We start from the raw sequence: 18,095 nt of genomic DNA on the forward strand, positions 1-18,095 counted from the left end.
TTTAATGTTTTTAAGTCTTTATAAAGACTTTTAAAGTGAACACCACTTTCTATGTGGGACTATTGACAATACATTTATTGCCATTAACTCAATTGTACATTTCTTATCATATTGGAACACTCCCATAGGAATTGATTGTCCATAATTTCCAACAATCCCCCACTTGTTCTAATAATGACAAGACCAAATCCAGGAAAGAGAAAAACAAAAAATGTTCTTATCTTTTTAAGAGCTGTCATAGGCATTTATTTACCTTGGATGCTATAAGAATGGGTTGGCTCTTTCCCCATTCAAAAGGATGAAAATGGACAAATCCATTAAGAGTATCATTTGTCACTTCTCTTGATTTCCCACCTACCTACCTATAAAGAGTTAGACGCTAGAGGATTTTCCATCGACAAAATTCGGTAGGAGACAGTCTCATAACTCTGTAAAAATTAGAGTAAGAAGCTCAATTCCCTTACTCACAAGAGTAAAGAAATTAAATTTTATCTCTCAAAGAGACTTGACCTCTATAAAGATATCTTATCCAAACTCAAGAGTGGACGGTTGACCTCCGCCCCCTTGTCCTGGAGGCTCTCCGATCGAGGAGGGACTTGCTATCGTAACCTTTTTGTGAAAAAGAGTGACAAACCTTTTTGTGTTCGGTCATAGGCTTCTGTCCAAAGAACGAGAGTCGATTTCCTTAACTTAAGTATGTTGTTCCTCAGTAGCTCAATGGTAGAACGTTCGGCTGTTAACTGACTGGTCGTAGGTTCAAATCCCACTTGGGGAGAATTTTTAGTTATCACTTTTTTGACCTAGAAACCTCTGTCCCTCCCTGAGTTTCTAAACTAGCCAAATTTGATTTCCTTCCAGACTTCACAAGCAGCAGCTAATTCAGGACTCTATTTGCAAGATTCACGGTGAAGTAGGATTCACCTAACCCCATAGGTATATATAGGTATAACCTTTCGCTTAATACTACCTAAAACTGAAGCATATCGAGGCTGCATTAATCGGGAATACACGACGATCTTGCTTGATTCATTTTTTCCATTTTTTTTCTTGATTCTGATTGATTTCCTTTTTGACGACAAGTTTTTAATCTTAATGCAGGAAAGGTATGTAGTTCTCGACCGTAAGGGAGAAGGAAAAATTTTCAATTATTACTTGCTGGGTCGGAGCGTAGACGAGCGAGCAGAGCCCAGGATACATGGAAGCCCGTCATAGAGTAGTCGACTAGAAGTAGAAGACTGCTGGCCTGAGAGAACGCGACCTCCCTCGGGAAACATGGCCCAATTTTTCTTCTTTCTTTTTTGGTTACCTTCTTTTAATAAAAGTGAAGGATTATTCACGTGGAATACTCCTTTCCATTTCTTCTTTCTTTTCTTTAAGGGAGCTGTTCCAAAAGTTGCATTGGGTATCCCCCTTTCGATGGGCAACAATCTGACATAAAACTACTACTTAACCTGATTAGAAACCCTTGGATTACTAGTTAAAACTACACCTTAATCTTGATCAAGGGATCCCAGATCGCTTGAAGCTTCCTATTCTCCCGCCTTTACCTCCACCCCTGATCTAAGAGCATCTGAGAATACCTCCGGCATTGTCGAGGGAAACTCAGATAACCAGAATGATTGACCTTCATGCCTAGGAAAGCAATCCATGAACGCTAAAAAAAAGGGCCATTCATGGATTCTATTTCTTTGATTATTGCATTAAAATAAGGGCTAGCCGACCCACGGGCGGTCAAATCCCTATGAATATATGAAGGCTTCTTCCGGCGATAATTAACTGACTGCCCCATGGTGGCTTTTAAATAGGAGTCGACTCCCCTCTGAATTTCATCATTTCAAGAGCAATAATCAAATAAATCTAAGAATGGAAAATAAACTCGTACTTTTTGGTAATCCAACGCTTAGTGATATAGATTTTATCATGGAGACTCTTAATCCTTCCGTCCCTTATTCAGCTTATTCCACTAATTCTTCGACTTTGTCGAACGCGCAAAGTGCTGCAACGAAATAATAATTATTCTAAATAGAATAAGACTAAATAATTCAAATTGAATATTCATAACTAAATCAAGAAATTTACTAAAAAATAGAATATATATAGAGAAATCTAATATAAACGGGTAGCGGGAATCAAACCCGCATCATTAGCTTGGAGGGCTAAGGGTTATAGTCGACGTTTATGAATGAACGTCTCTAATTCAAAACCGAACGTGAAACTTTTGTTTCATTCAACTCCTTTACAAAATAATTTAATAGATGGAATACATTAAAAAAATTACCCATGCCATAATGTAATGTGCTTCTAATGCCAATAAAAAGTAACCCATCCAATGGTATTTAACATCCAGAAAACTGCCAAATAAAATGCATCCCAAGCAGAAATATCACAAGTACCACTTCGTCCTGGACCATCGCAAGGAAAACTATAACCAAAGTGTTTCTTTGAATTTGAAAGTTTTCACTTGGTAAGTTTCCATACCAAGGCTCAATCCAATTAAGTCTGTAGCGTCTACCAATTTCGCCATATCCCCCGTTTTTTCTTTGAGATTGATATCATATCGCATTAGGCTGTTTTTTCATTTGTTAGGGCTTGAGAGGCGGTGATTTACCCTGTGGCGGATGCCAGCGGTCCGAGTCCGCTTATCTCCAACTCGTTCATTTTTTTTTTGTTTTAGCTATGTTATGATTTATTATTTATGGACGTTGATAAGATCCTTACATCTAGCAGCACCTTATGATGGCATAGAGTTAAAGGGCGAGGTTCAAACGAGGAAAGGCTTATGGTGGATACCTAGGCACCCAGAGACGGGGAAGAACAAAGTGGATTTATGAGCAAATTATGGCATGAGAGGACCAATGAGACAAAACATTGTTGGATGCATTCCTTCGCTAGCAGGGCTTCAACCTCATCATGAAAGAGCATATGGTTGGTTGAAGTGCAAGATTGGCAGTATCTTCGAATTCCCGGAAACAAAGTTATCCATTTCGAGCAACTATTACTGCAAACCACTTGAATACGAGTGAGATCCATAATTACACAATTTCATATATAATAGTCTAATGAGAAAAGAAAGAAGATAAATTTACTCCTCGCCCTGCTCAATTACTACTAGGATAACAGGAATAAGACACTGGGGGGAATTAGTCACTAGTAGGTTGTACGTATTGCACTTAGTTCTCTCTTGTTAATATTGGGTTATTTACACAGAGGTATGGAAAAAATAGCGGAAAACCGAACAATTATACAATATCTGCCTTATGTAACACGTTGGGATTATTTAGCTATTATGTTCACAGAAGCAATAACTGTAAACGGACTGGAACAATTGGGAAATATTCAAGTACCTAAAAGAGCTAGCTATATACGAGTAATTATGTTGGAGTTAAGTCATATAACTTATCATCTACTATGGTTGGGACCTTTTATGGCAGACATTGGTGCATAAACCCCCTTTTTTCTATATTTTAAGAGAATTTTTTCCGTGTGGGAGTAATGCCTCCCTGCCGATTGCTTTATCTCTCCCCCTATCTCTAAAGCGGGACTCAGTCCTATCAACATATAAGCGTCGATTATCCTGTCGCAATCGGTCTAAGTGTTCCTCCGAAAACAAATTAGAGTTAGGATCATCCCGTGTGTGACTTTCTACCTCCGCATCAGTGACGCTCCCAGGGGACGAGACAGATTATGGTGGAGAACTGTCCGAATATAGTTAAGTATCTTTGATTGAACTTAACCTTAGTATGGATAATGCAAAGTCTAGTAAAAATGTTAGGTAGCAATACTTTGAACCATTATTCCTTGTGATTATACCGATGTTACCTTACACACACTCTTTAATGGTTCTTCGCCTACATCTCTCGCCTAGAACTATTTATGGCCATCTGCTTTTTCTGATTTCATGAATTTTTCATGAGACAAACTCCAACTCTCACTTTGAGACGACACCATCTTGAAATTCATATAGGTGGAGTTCATTTTGTATCTATTTCTTAAGATACATATCCTCGATAAATAACTCCATTAAGAGTTTGAAAAACGCAACCATTAATATGTAATAGTCAACATTATCATAAGAGGTTCCATAATCACCTAACTCAATAACTTGTTGTTACCCATTGAATCTTAGGTTAAGGTTTATTAACTTCAAATTGGGTTGTTACCATTGTCGGAACCCTTATTCTAGGAGTTTTAATCTCATACCTCTCGAGTTAATCTTTACTAAGTCTCTGGCCAGTGGCTTAGTAAACCGATCATCTAAGTTATAACTTGTTCGTATATATGTTAGTGAAATGATTCCATCCTTAATTAATTTTCTCATGAAAGAATGTATAAGACATATGTGCCTATACTTTCCATTATATTCTTTATTGAACGCTCTTGCTAGGGTATCTTGGCTATCACAATGTATCAACGCTTTTGAAATATTGTCTTTAGCTAATGGATCTTTCAACAGAAGGTCCCTTAACCATTCAACTTCTTGACCAACTGAAGCAAGATCCACAAACTCTGATTCCATGGTCGAAAGAGTAATACATGTTTGTTTCTTTCTCTTCCAAGAAATCGCACCTCCAGCCAATGTAAATACCACCCTGTTGTACATTTATGATCTCCAACACTCGATATCCAACTCGCATCGGTATATCCTTCTAGTATGGTAGGAAACCTACCATAATAAAGGCCAATATTTTTAGTCTTTAAGAGGTAACAGAAAAATCCTAGTTATGACCTTCCAATGCTATGTCAGGTCTGGTACATTGCATTAAATACACTAGACCTCCAATTGCACTTACATATTTCAATTGGGCCACAATTCTTCCATTGTTCTTTTGAAGTTTGACACTAGGATAAAATTGAGTGTTTACTTCCTTAAAGTGTAGGTGTTTGAACTTATCCAACATTTTCTAAATATAATATGTTTGACTAAGTTCGTAACCCTCACTATTTCGTTTTACTTCAATCCCTAAAATATTGTCAACTAGTCCAAGATCTTTCATATTGAATATGGAAGTTAGAAATCTCTTTGTTTCTAAAATTCCATTCATCTCATTGCTAATGATCAACATATCATCAACATATAGACACAAAAATATTACAATGTTTCCATGTAACTTTGTGTACAAACATTTGTCACAAAAATTTGAAGTAAATCCATTTGAAAGTATGACAGAGTCAAACTTTTGATGCCATTATTATGGTGCTTGTTTTAAACCATATAACGATTTGACAAGTTTGTATACCTTTTGTTCATTTCCATGAAGCATATAACCTTCTGGTTGTTTTATGTAGATTTCCTCATTGAGATATGCATTTAAGAATGTTCTTTTAACATCCATTTGATGAACAATAAGGTTATTCAGAGAAGTTAATGCAAACAATACTCTTATTGTCATCGTCCTTGCTATTGGTGCATGTGTCAAAATAATCAACACCTTCCTTTTGTCTGAACCCTTTTTCTACTAATCTAGCCTTGTAGGTGTTTAATTCACCATCACTATGGTACTTCTTTTTAAACACCCGTTTACATCAAATATTCCTTGAACCCTTTGGAAGATCAACAAGTTCCCAAGTGTGGTTTGAGATGATCGAATTCATTTTGTCTTGGATAACATCTTTCCTAAAGGAAGAGTCCATTGAAGCCACGACTTATTTATAGGTTTTAGGATCATCTTCTAATTGGAGAATAATGGGGATCTTATGAACATCATTCTCGCAAGTTTCTTCAACTAGATAAAAGGAAATGAGTTGAGATTCGATTTCATTTGGTCCTAGAACCTTAGCTTTTCGGGCTCTTTTGCTTATCCTAGGCTCAGGTTGTGTTTCAACAATCTACGAGATACTTTCAGATTGTATTTCAACAATTCGTGGAGAGTCTTCATCACTAGATTCTTCATTCGTGATAAGTTTTTCAAAAAACTCCATATCTCAGGATTCAAAAATTACGTTAGCCACTAGATTTAAAAGTCTATATGCTTTGTTGTTGGATGCATATCCTATGAAAGCAAATTTGATTCCTTGAGGACCCAATTTAGTTCTTTTAGGATTCATATTCTTGTAATATGTCACACACCCTCACACTCTAAAATAACCGATATTTGGTGATCTACCTTTCCATATCTCATATGGAGAGATACCAGTTAACTTTAAAGGAATCCTATTCATTATATGACATGCGGATAGTAATACTTCACCCCATAAATTAAATGGAAACTCAGAACGCATTAACATAGCATTTATCATTTCTTGATATGATCGATTCTTTCTCTCGGCTAGAGCATTTTGTTGTGGTGTACGAGGCACAAAACATTCATGTATAATTCCATATTCTTCACAATATGCATTAAATTCGGTAGAAAAATATCCATTGACTCTATCACTTTTAAGAACTTTGATACTCCTACTTAATTGATTTTCTACTTCAGTTTTATAAATTTCAAAGGCATTAAAAGCATCATCTTTATGCTTTAGAAGATATATTGATGATTGAATTGTAAAAATTGTACATTAAAAATAAGTTCATCATTGAGTTGCAAAATGGATCTTGATTTTTTGTTGAAAAACACTTGAACCTTCAACCATAAATTGTGGTTGCGGTTTTCCTTGCCTTAAAAAGTAGGGGAGCATTCTTGGGTTGTGTTCAAAGTTGGGGAGAAAGAGGTTGGCTGATAAGATTGAAAAAGAAAGTGGTTGATAAAAAAAAGAAAAAAATTGTGAATAGAAAAGAAACAATGCAAAGAAGAGCTTTGAAAAAGAAAGAAAAATGGTAAGAATTTTATGCCAACAAGTGAGCTCATGGTTGTAACAATGAATAAAAAAAAAGGGTAAATATAATGTGATTGTTTTAGAATGTGAGGTGTGAATGCTCTCATTATATTAGACAATTTTGTTTCAATAAATTGAGAAATGACCCTTCCTTGTTAACAAAGCCAAGTTACAACCCTTGAAAGTCCTTAGTGATTCATGCTTTTGTGTTTTCAATATAATTTGTTGATGAATGCATAATTTGATCATGATGTTAGCAGGATTGTTGAATGAGAGTAAAAGCCCCTCATGTTTGTTTCTCATCGACTGATGAATGTGTGTTTATGTGTGATTCATGTTTGAATTTGCATTGTGTTAGAAATTTTGGTATGAAGTGTGCACTTAGAATTTGTTTTATAGGCATGGTTTGTTTTAGAATAGTGGTAAGCTTTACTTTGATTGTGTTTTTGAATTTGAACTATGAAATTGTTTTCGTTCTTAAAAACTTGTTGTTCCCGTTTTCTTGGAGGTTGTTTTTTGTTCTTTTGGGTTTGAAAGACTTTTGTTTGGGGATAAAAAGTTCTAAGTTGGGGAGAGTTGTTAAGGGTCAATTTCTGTAAATAATCCATAGTATTCTGTGGCCCTTTCCACTTGATATCAATGAAATTTCTTGTTAACATCTTAGTTTTAAGTGCAAATATGTAGTTTTTAACATTATCATGTAAATAGCTTTTGTTTGATCATTTTGGTGCAAATTTGTAGATTTCAAAGCCTATTGGAAGCATGAGAAACATAAAGGCACCAAGCAAGACCCAAAGTTTCAATTGTGAAGATTCCAAGTTTTCGAAAGTGGGTGTAGCGCGCTTAGAAAATAGAGACAGGGGAAATTGGGAAGTTCGCGCTAGGAGTACGCTAGGAGCGTGCCGAGCGCGAATCAAGGAGGTTTAAGTTATTTTTGATGGTCGCGCTAAGAGGGATCTAATGGGGCTTAGCGCGATTTCACTTTTTGGCCCATGCTATATATATATATATATATATATATATATATATATATATATATATATATATATATATATATATATATATATATATATATATATATATATATATATATATATATATATATATATATATAATTTGAAATCTTGATTGCCATCCTTTGTAAGTATTTTCATAAATAAAAGTAAGTCTTTTAATATTTTTAACATGTCTTCCATGTCTTCCGCATATTATCATACTCTTACAATTTATTTTATCAATATTATTTTTTTCTTTACTAATATTTTCGCCATTATGATTATCATTATTATTATTATTTTAGAGGCCCCTACCGCTCTGGTATCAGAGCCTGGTTGGTGGTGATTACAGACTTGACTTGCATTATCTTTTACTAGATTTCTACTAGTTTTATTTATAAAAAATAAAATAAAATAAAAAAAAAGAGTTATTTGAAAAGTTTTCTTATTTCACTGTTTCTTTTTAACCATAACCCTGAGCTTTGAATTTCTCTAAGGGTACCTGCTGGTAGTGTGTGGTCCAGGTCGTAAGTCCAGATAGGTGAGGCAGTAAAACCGTTGGTTAAGCACACTGTAGTTGCCGTTAAGAAAACAAACAATAAGGGGAAGGATAGAGATAGATAGTGGGTGAGAAACCTGAAGAATAACTAGTTCGAGTAAATAAAGCTATTTGTATAAATATTTTTTTTTTAAAAACCATGTCTCAAATCATCAAGGCTTTTAGTGAATTAGGATGTAGTTCACGGAGTAAAATTAATAATCGAACCTTAGTTCCTGCTACCTTAAATAATGATAAAATTGAATTAGATCAAGATACCTTCCAAAACCAAGAATTAGAAATTCAGGAAATGGAAAATAGATTAGTTAACTGGTCTATGCCAGAAATTAAATTTAAAGAAATATATAAAATTGGTACTTTTGATTTTAAAAGTCAAAAGATTATGCATACTATTGAATCTGCTACGTCTGTTAGTAACAAGCATGAAACTATTAATTTGTTAAATAAAAAATTATTAGAAACACATTATAGAGAAGGTTATCGCTATATCCATCTAGGGTTAATTCAGATAGCTATAAAACCATTACATAAACTAGGGTTAAACACCCCTATATTGCTAGTTCTTCGAGACACTAGAATTAAAGACTTTCATAATTCAACTATTGCTATAGTTGAATCAAATCTTAACGATGGTCCAGTCTACTTTAACTGCCATCCCAATTACTCTATGAGCTTGGCTGATGAATTCACTAAGAATTCATTAGTTATATACGTCCAGGGTCTAAGCGATAATTTTAATCCTGGAGTTGCCAATATTGACGTTATTAGTAGAATTACCTACAAAGTCTCTAATGTTAATTATGATTTTAAATCACTCAAAACTACTCCAAGAAATGAAACTTGTATTATTGAAGCAAATCTTAGCAGGTCCAATGTTATGACCCCAAAAATACTGACTGCTTCAGATATTATAGAAAAATTCCCTCAAGAATGGATATTACAGGATGTGGTTAAATCTGAAAAGATTGAGGCCAGAACTATTAGAGATGTTATTCAAGATATTGATGGATCTGTCAGGATCAGGATGAATAGAAGCCAATCCTATCGCTATCATCAATCTAGTAGTATTGGATCAACATCTAGTGCTAGACATTCAGTTGATTCAACAATTAGGGTAAATCTTGCAGGAGTAAACTTTGCTCCTACAATTCCTCGACCGCTATACTCTGAGAGGACCTCTAGGTCACCCTCTCCAACTGAATCCCAAATACTAGGTGTTATTACAAATGACGACCCCTTTGTCATAGACAAAGCTTGGATTAGAGCTGACTTTGAGGCCATTTATAATTTAGAAAAGATAAATTGGTATTTCTCAAATTTCTCTAAAGATCAGACTCAAATGTATTTGCAAAAATTTTATAGGTTTCTAGAAACACATGAAATTAATATCTATTTCTTTACATGGTTTGAATTACTCTGTCTAGAAGAAGAGATAGAAAACCCTTTTGCTGTTAAGATGTATTTAGATGCTAATGTTAGGATAAGTACCAAATGGAAAACTTCTAGGAAAGAAATTATAGAGTCGGTTCATCCACCATTGGAAGCTATTAGAATTACCCCTTCTAAAGAGAACATAGAAATAGAAGCTTCACCATTTAAATCGATAGCTAATCCTGTAGATCAAAGAAAATACATTAATAATCTGCATAGTCAGATTAACTATTCAAACCAAATACTTCACACTATGTCCCAACAATTAGATAGGATAGAAAACTCTATTCCTCAACCTAAGGATGTTAAAGACTATAAATTGGATCCTACTCGACCCATTTATCAATACCATACCCCTTCTAACCAAGAGTTGAAAGGAATGAGTTTAGGTCGTGATACTACTCATAAAATAGAGGAATTGGTTACTAAATTAAAATCCTTAAACATAGAAACTTCTTCAGGAGAGATAAATACTTTATCTCGAGACGAAGAATACGACAATATGGTGAATAAATTAGGCGGAAGAGCCCCAAGACCTAAAACCCGAAATTATTATCCTAGGCCTTCATTTGCTGATGTGCAATTTGAAGAAAGAAGTAGTTTTATAGAAAATAATTATTCAGGAGAATCCATTGTCGAATGGAATATCGATGGTGCATCTAAACAACAAGTTTTGGATACAATACAAAACATGACCATGGCTGCTACTGCCTTCAAACTTAAAGGAAATACGGATAAACATACTAAAGAGATATTAGTTATGGGATTTACCGGACAATTAAAAGGATGGTGGGACAACCTCCTTAGTTCAGAAGATAAATACCAAATAGATGCAGTCGTAAAAACAGAATCTAACGAAGAGATTTGTGTTACAACCCTCTTATATGCTATTACTAAGTTCTTTGTAGGAGAACCCCTTAAACTCCAACAAAGAGCAGCTGACCAATTGCTAAACCTTTATTGTCCAACCATGTCTGATTATAGGTGGTATAGAGATATGTTCTTATCTAAACTATGCCTTAGGTCGGATGGTGCGGCAGATTATTGGAAAGAGAGATTTATTAGTCGTCTACCTAGGTTATTTGCAGAAAAGGTAAAAATTAATATTAAGCAAAACTTTAATGGAATGATCCCCTATCAGTCATTAACCATTGGAGAATTATCTAATTATGTAATTGAAACTGTTATACAAATTTGTACAGATTATAAATTACAAAATAAGATCAAGAATGAAAAGGCTAGTAATAGGCGTGAAATGGGATCATTTTGCGAGCAATATGGAGCTACTCCTTTGAGAGCTCCGAGTAACCCCAAGAATAAAAAACCTATTAGAAAAGGAAGAAATAACTTCCATTATCATAAGAAGCAATTTTACAAAGACAAGCCAGAATTTTATAAAAAACCTTACAAGAAAAATTATGGTAAGAAATCTTACAGAAAATATAATGATAAATCTAAACCCAAGGATAAAGATGTTAAATGCTATAAGTGTGGTCGTCTTGGCCATTATGCTAATAAATGTAAGGTTCAAGAAAAAATTAATCAACTGAGTAACTTAGACATTTCAGAAGAGTTAAAAGAAAGTTTAATATCTACTTTAAATAACATCTTGTTAAACTCGGAGGAAGAAGGGTCGTCAACATCTGAAGAATCTTCTTACGAAGAAATACATCAAATTAACAATTCTAAAAAATCGGATGATGATTCTGATGATTGTTTAGGCCTAGATTTTTGTAATTGTGACAATTGCAATAAAATAATTAATGTTTTAACAAATAATCAAGCTAATACTTTGATAGGAATATTAGACAAAATGAAAAATTCAGAAAATAAGAATGCTTTCATGAGACAAATTAAAAATATTATAGATGAAAATGATATTTCTAAAAAGAATATTCACAAAGTAGAATTTAAAAATGTTATGGATTTATTTAAGAAACCGGTTGAAAGAACTGTTTCTATTAAAGATTTACAAGAAGAAATTAGTAATTTAAAAAATGAAATTAGAATTCTAAAAACCAGGGATGATGAGATAGAAATTAAACTTTTAGAGTTACAAGGAAACATGATTATTCAGAATCAATCCAATAAAAACTTAGCCTCATCTAGCTTAACCAAAAATGATAAGGAAACTATTGTTCTGAATAACGAAGATGGGTATATTAACAAAATAGAAAAATTAATATCGCATAAATGGTATAGTAAAATAAATCTCATTGTTAAAGATAAAACTTATGAATTAATTGCTTTGATTGATTCAGGAGCAGATTTAAATTGCATCCAAGAAGGGTTGATCCCAACCCAATATTATGAAAAAACTAAAGAATCTTTAAGAGGAGCCAATGGTAATAGATTACAAGTTTCTTACAAATTATCAAGTGCTAAAATTTGTAAAGATCATATTTGTTATAAAACCTTTTTTCTTTTAGTAAGAAATATTCATGAGTCCATTATTCTAGGAACCCCTTTTCTAGCTTTACTCTACCCTTTCACAGTTAATAATGCAGCTATAACCACTAATGCTTTAGGGCGTGAAATTAAATTTGAATTCTTAGAACCACCTAAGATTAGGGATCTTAACTCTGTCCAGAGTAAGGTTATATAATTTATTAATCAAATTAATAATAAAAGAAAACAAATTAATTTTATTAATAAAGAAATACACTATAAAAAGATAGAAGATCAACTGCAATCTCCAAGTATTCAAGAAAAAATTAAAGGTATACAAAATAAATTCATTAAAGATCTTTGCTCAGAACAACCTAATGCTTTCTGGAAAAGAAAAGTGCATACTATTTCATTACCCTATGAACCTGACTTTAAGGAAGCAAATATCCCCACTAAAGCCAGACCAATACAAATGAATAAGCAAAATTTAGACTATTGTAAAAAAGAAATAAAAGATTTCTTAGACAAAGGATTGATTAGGCCCAGTAAGTCTCCTTGGAGTTGCTCCACTTTCTATGTTACCAATGCTTCTGAGCTAGAAAGAGGAAGTCCTCGGTTAGTAATAAATTACAAACCCTTAAATAAAGCATTACAATGGATTAGGTATCCCATACCTAATAAAAGGATTTGATAAACAGATTACATAATAAAAGTATATTTTCAAAGTTTGATCTTAAATCTGGATATTATCAAATACAATTAAAGGAAGAAGATAAATATAAAACCGCTTTTGTGGTGCCCTTTGGTCACTTTGAATGGAATGTCATGCCTTTAGGATTAAAAAATGCTCCTTCCGAATTCCAAAATATTATGAATACTATATTTAATGATTACTCGCACTTTACCATAGTCTATTTAGATGACATATTAGTATTTTCAGATTCTATAACTCAGCATATACAACATATGAACCTATTTTATGAGATAATTAAAGAGAATGGGTTAGTCTTGTCTGAAAAGAAACTTAAAATATTTCAATCTAAAGTAAGATTTTTGGGTTTTGATATTTCCCAAGGTATGTATACCCCCATTAGTAGATCTTTAGAATTTATTAATAAATTTCCAGATGAACTAAAGGATAAAACCCAGTTGCAAAGATTCTTAGGTTGTATAAATTATGTGGCTGACTTTATACCCAACCTAAGAACCATTTGTATACCATTATTCAAGAGACTTAGGAAGAATCCTCCTCCTTGGGATGTTTCAATGACCCAAAGTGTTTTGCAATTGAAGAAAATAGTTAAAAAAATTACCCTGTTTAGGGATACCTGATCCTAGTGCCAACCTTATTGTTGAAACCGATGCCTCAGACATAGGCTTTGGGGGAGTTCTAAAACAAATACTTCCGGGCATGGAAAGGAACAAGTGGTCAGATATTATTCTGGAACTTGGAACCCAGCTCAATTAAACTATAGTACTATATCTATTATTTTGTGTATTGCAAAATTTCAAGATGACTTGTTTTCAAAAATATTTTTATTAAAAACAGATTGCAAAGCTGCACAAAGTGTTTTACAAAAGGATGTTAAAAATTTAGTTTCAAAACATATATTTGCTAGGTGGCAAGCATTACTTTCTTGTTTTGATTTTGAAATCGAGCATATTCAAGGAATTAAAAATTCATTACCAGATTTTCTAACCAGAGAACTTTTACAGGGAAAACATGAGTAAAAAATCGGTTGACCCCAAAGATGATTATGGTCCTCCCATTAAAGATCAAAAAGATAAGGAAATAATTTTAGGTTCTCCATCTTTTATTTCCAAAGTTACCTCTCCTATTACTGCTACTCCGCTGACAACTATTAAGCCTACATTATTAACTCCATTAGCTTTTACATCTCAAATTACCAGTCCATTATCTATCCAGAAAAATCACCCGTCTAAACTAGCCTACTATACACCTCCTTCTTCTTTACCAAAATCGACTTTTATTACCAAAGATCTATCTATACCAATATTACCTTTAGAAACCCTTTACTGTCCTCCAAACTCCTCTTTATTACAAAATATTTCAAGAATTTTCCCCCCAGGATTTTACTTCATTCCTAAAGACCAAACCAAGACCAGAAAATTCTACGAATTTATCCTGGTAGATTCTGAGTCTATTACTCTTACCCACCAAACAGATCCGAGTGATAAATCTAAGATAAAGTTTTCTAAATTCAAGGTGAATAAGGTATTATCTCCTTCTGATTGGAATCAACCTCCATCAGAATTAAAATCTTTTTCCAGAGCCTTTACTCCACAATACTATTCGTACTTTGATTACATGGATGCTTGGTTCAATTTTTTGTCGGTCGAACCTTTCAACCACACTTGGTTTATATGGTTCAACAAGGATATTTCACTTAGCTTTCCTAATTGGTTTTATCCAGTGGTTCATAATTGTTGGGCCAATTTTAGAAATATTTCCTGATTATGCCTCAAAAGCCTTTAACAATTTTACAACAAAAACTACCTGTCCTGATTACAAGTCTTTATTATGTTTTTGTGCTGTTTTTGGAATTACATGGATTTCATCTTGGACCTTTTCAACTGATCCATTATGGGAAGGGTCCTCTTCTACTCAATTGGTCAAGAAATTTTCTGTTAAATGGTGGTCAAAGTTTAATCCAGATTTGCTTTCTCCATCAAGATTAGATTCTTGGTTCAAGTCTCATCCGGGTCTTTGCAAAGAAAAGGCCATTTCTCCAGAAGATACATCGTTCTTATTAGATAAATCAAAATTACTTGCCTCTTTATCTGCTACTTCCAGCCATAAAGAATTCTTAAACAGAATTAAAGAAGCTATGACTGCTTTATCTGAAAGTGATAGTGCTTCTAGCACTTCTGAAAATAATAATGAAGATGATTGTTATGGAATTATAGATCTCTAAATTATGATGAAGATAATCAATTATGAAAAAGATAAGATTTTAAAGATTCCTCTTGTCAGAATTATTTTGAAGAAGATAAGAAGCTACAGACAACAACGACTCCCTTTGTTGGCCTCAATTACCTTCCACTCAGAATTACTTTTGAATTATTGACTCTACTTTATTAAAGTTTTTTGTTTTATTTCAATTATTCAGACCATGTGGGTCATTACTTTATTAAAGTTTTTTGTTTTATTTCAATTATTCAGACCATGTGGGTCATTACTTTGTATAAAGTTTATGCTTAGTTTAATTTAGTTTGAAGTCCGTGTGGATCCTTGCCTATAAAAGGATCATTTGTGTGTTGTGAAAGGCATTCGAGTTTTCAGTCTTAAAACTTGGAAATCTTGATTGCCATCCTTTGTAAGTATTTTCATAAATAAAAGCAAGTCTTTTAATATTTTCAACATGTCTTCCATGTCTTCCGCATATTATCATACTCTTACAATTTATTTTATCAATATTATTTTTTTCTTTACTAATATTTCCGCCATTATGATTATCATTATTATTATTATTTTAGAGGCCCCTACCGCTCTGGTATCAGAGCCTGGTTGGTGGTGATTACAGACTTGACTTGCATTATCTTTTACTAGATTTATATCTATCTATCTATATATATATATATATATATATATATATATATATATATATATATATATATATATATATATATATATATATATATATATGTATGCATATATATATATATATATATATATGGCTAGATATTTTGGGACAATGCACTCTAATTTTATTCCAAAGTCATTTTCAAATAAAAAATCATCAAGAACTCAGAATCAATATTTTGAAGCATCAATCTTCGAGTTTTTCGATGTTGATGCTTGTGAATATCTTCTTGTTACTTGTTGAAGAAGCTACCATGGTTATGGGTAGCTAAGATCAGATGTAATCAATCTTAACTTATATGTTTTTTTTATCTTTTGTATGTGAACAACTTGATAATCGATGTAGATGATAATCTTTGCTTTTATTGATAATTTGTGGTTTAAAACATTGTTGAGAAAGATCTTTTAAGTCTTGACCTAAGTTTATCATCTATCAAAGACCAAATCTAGACTTGGAAGTGGAATTTGATATTCACTTTATATCGGATCATTAATGTTATTTGTAGTGTTTAATAGGTTGAGACATTGTCAATTAAACAATATGGTAAAAATCACAATACCGTCTTAGACATGAGCGGTATAGATGAGTGATATGTGGTTATATTGATTATAAATGAAGTTCACATGCTTGATTAATCGAATACATACAAAATAGGTTGATGAAATCTAGTCTTGATATGTCTTTTAAAATGTTAATCTTTCTAAACTTTTATCATTGCTACAAACTATTATAATGTTACTTTCACCAAACCAAAATCATTCGAAACCCTTGCTTAAGACATTGTAAGCTGTAGAACGGCGGTAATATCACATCAATCCCTATGGAGACGATAAAACAAATACTCACCGAAAAGACATTTCAACAAGTATCAGGAAAGAATGGAAAAATAATGTCATGTTGTATGTCCCAAGTAAACATTGTTTTGTGGAAATGGAAAACTTGACCTGCCTTTCTTGAAACATCCTCCAGATATGTTATCACATCATGTATTTGATAGAGATTCACCTGGAAGTAAGAATTTTCAGTCACAAATTCGGGTTCACAACATGATGTTTGAATTCACTTCACCTATAGCTAAGTTGGACAAAAAATTCAATAATGGACGCGGTTCACCTACTATAAGAATCGAAGGTCAATCTTTCCATAGAATTTGAAGTTTATTGCCTTCAGAAGATCAACCACCATAATTTGTACAACTTTACATTTACGACACCGAAAGTGAAGTGGCATATAGAATGGCAGGACTTAGGTGAGAAAATCTATGGTTTTCATAATTGCATTGCAAAATGTTTATTAGACATACTAACTTCTATTTATTATTTTCGTAGAAACACAAACAACATCCGTCCTGAAATCGTTCAAAACTTGTGTGATATGTTGTACAAACATAATACACATGCGAAGAGTTTCTTAATGGAAAGACAACGCCTTAATGAAATCAATGTCCAAAATTTGAAACTCAAACTAATCTCAAATAGATCTAGTGATGGAAGACTGTACAATCAACCTACAGTTTCTGATGTGGCTGCTTTAATTGTTGGTGACGTTGACATAACCGAGGAAAGAGACATTATAATGAAAATGAAAGGGGGGGGGGGGGGGAATTAAAACAGACTGATGAGTTTCATGCAAGCTATTTGGCTCACCAATATCCATTGATATTCCTGTACGGAGATGATGGTTATAGACCAAATGTTGCCCATCGAGATCTTAAAAATTTCAAAGATAATAAAAGAAACAGGCTTATTATTCGTGAATGATTAGATACAAAATCCAAACAAGACGTGAAGAGGGAAAAACTTTGTTATCATCCAGGAGATCGTTTCAACAATTTTGAGTAGATGGTTATACAATGCTTGAAGGAAGGAGATTGAAATGGCTAAGAAAGAATCAATCCAATCTACGGGTGTCAAAGTACATAAGTCTAAATGAAGAAGGAGACCAATGTCAAACAGCAGGGTCAAGCACAGGAAAAAGAGTCATCTTACCATCTTCTTATGTTGGAGGTCGAAGATTTATGGATCAATTGTCCCAAGGGGTACTCGGTCTGATATTATTCATGCAACATTCAATGCTTCATACATTTGGGATCATTGCGAGGTTCTAACTCTAACCAAGAATATGAGGTTGCAAAATAGCACAAATTCAGAAGATATTCGTCATTTCTCTGAATGAATTTTGCAAGTTGATGATGGAAAAATCTCTGAACCCAATGATGGATATGTCGAAATAAGTATTCCTGAAGAGTTACTAATATAAAACTTTGAAGACCCAATCCAGGAAATTGTAAAAACAACTATTTCAAATCTCCTTGAGAACTACACTGATCCTGATTTTCTATAAAGTAGAACTATTTTT

This window comes from Lathyrus oleraceus, chromosome 2, assembly GCF_024323335.1.
Source record: "Lathyrus oleraceus cultivar Zhongwan6 chromosome 2, CAAS_Psat_ZW6_1.0, whole genome shotgun sequence".
NCBI lineage: Eukaryota > Viridiplantae > Streptophyta > Magnoliopsida > Fabales > Fabaceae > Lathyrus > Lathyrus oleraceus.